Raw genomic sequence first — 2,411 nt, 5'->3', positions numbered from 1 at the left:
GTGGCCCATGCTGGCGAGCATGGAGGGTGAGTGTGGCTGCCCTGGCCTCTTGCCTGCTGTCACAGAGCTCTGACCTCTCCATATACCTGCCTATTTCTGATCTGTTCATGCTGCCATGTGTGTTTCTTTTAGTGTCACTGTGTTTGTCAGTCCCTACTAACTCATCTGTTTGTCCATCATGCGGCCTATGCATGTTCCTGACACTTTGCTGGACCTGCCTCAGACCATGTGACTGACTTTCATGTTGCCACACACTGCTCAGTTTCCATGTTATAAGAGTTCCTAGAAGTGTTTCCACAGCTGCCCACTCCCTCCTTCCTGCATTGAAATACTTTTTCCTGCTGCCTTCTAGGACTCTGCCTTCTCCCTGTTTTCCTCCCTGTCTCACCACCTGTCTCCCTTTACTCATTCCTTTCCATGCATTTTCTGAATTTTGATATTTCTCATGGTTCAGTCCTTTTTTTTACACATCTATGCACTCTCTAGGTGATATTATTCCCATCATTTTCAACACCAACAGAGTGTTGTTGAGCTACACAATTCCTTATCCAACTGCCTACTTAGATGCTTTATAAACTGCTCAAATTTAGCAGGTCTTATCATGCACTGTTATTTTCTCATTCTTTCACATGGTTCTCTGAAGGGACCTCTGTGAATCCAGTTGCTCAAGCTGGAAATAGCCCACACTATATTGCAGTTGGTACTGACTCTAGCTCCATCTGTTATATCCTCAGTCCACAGCCACTTCTCTTTTTCTCTACTGCTATCACTCTTGTCCTAGCCATCATCATTTCTTAATTGGATTACTCCAAATAACCTCCAAATTGGTCTTGTTTTGTCCATTTGGGGATCCCATCATCCATTTTCAACTCAGCAGTTAACTTAAAATCATGTGCCACATTGAATCATATTCCTGACATTATATTCATCTACAACATTTCATTATATATCTGTATCAGATAAGAACTCTCTTAAAAACATTTTATTATAGGACATTTCAAACATTCAAAAACTAGATAGTATAATGAATTTCCATGTATCTATCATTCAGCTTCAACAACCACCAACTGACCAGTCTTACTTGACCACTATCTTTACTCACTCCCAATTATTTTAAAACAAATCTTAGACATCATATCGCTCCATCCATAAATCTTTCGGTGTGTATCTCTAACACAGAAAGGCTTTTAAAAAATGTAACCATATTATCATTATCATAGTGCAAACTCACTTTCTTAATGTCATCAACTATCTAAACAATGTTTGATTTTCCCAATTGCATATACTTAAAGATAGTTTGCTTAAGTCAGGATCAAAATAATGTCCATCAGTTGTAATTGGTTGATATGTATCTTAAGTCTTTTAATATTTAATTGAGATTCCTTTCAAATGAGTAATTTTTAATTGATTGCTTGGAAGGTATTTTTTCAGACTGATTTCATGACTTCCTATTTAGAAGCCCAGTTTATTAACTGTATATTTATGCATATTACTAAATCCCAATCTTACAAATACTTTAGAAGTAAAAGTACTTGTTTTTGTTCATTGATTTTGGTTAAGAACTTTGATCTGGTATTTTAGTTTCTCTTGGGAGAACTTTGACACATCTCAGATGAAAACAAGTGTTTTATTCTTTCCTTTGTTTTAATATTCATTAAAATAATAATTTAATTGGTGTTGGATAGCCTGTGTCCTTGAGCCTTGGGGTCCCCTCCACATATATATGTATGTGTGTGTAGGATGTGGGGTGTGCATACATGCCAGTATACTTCTTAGTAATGTGAGAAATGACCAAGCTGGTACTTCTGTGCACTCTACCCTTCATACCTCAATTCATATAAAGAAGAAAACATAGACCATGAAGTTCCTGTGGCTATAGCCACACCCATGGCCTTCCCATGTTCCCCACTGTCAGCTAGACTAAGACTTGGTTTTTTTACCCAGAGACTTTAACATATTCATACTAGTCTGAGAGCTTATTTCAGGGGCTCCCATGCATGTTGAAGGAATTCACACTCAAACGGAATCTCCTTTGGGTTGAAGCTTTTGTGTGTTCCACCTGGTCTTCACTGACAGCCCACTAGAGGTCTCCCTGGCCTCCCTCCCTCCCTCTGGTAGTGAGAGCCTGTCTTTGTGTCCTTCTGTCAGACACAATTCATTGAAATCCTGAAAAAACCAAAATTGTATGATTTGAAACAGACCTCTTAGAGGCCAATAGGTACCAACAGTTGTTGAAGAAAGAGTTCCTATATAGAAATGAGCAGCATTATGAAACAAAGTCATCTCACAGAATTTGGATTAATTTTCATAGAGAAGTCCTCCCTTTCTTTTAACAGAAAAATAACTCCAGACCCTGTAGTTTTAATGTTTTTTGCCAGAGAAATCTTACGGTGTGGACAGTCAGCTATAAT

The sequence above is a fragment of the Myotis brandtii genome, unplaced genomic scaffold (assembly GCF_000412655.1).
Source record: "Myotis brandtii unplaced genomic scaffold, ASM41265v1 scaffold29891, whole genome shotgun sequence".
Classification (NCBI taxonomy): Eukaryota; Metazoa; Chordata; class Mammalia; order Chiroptera; family Vespertilionidae; genus Myotis; species Myotis brandtii.
This window is presented reverse-complemented; position numbering follows the sequence as displayed.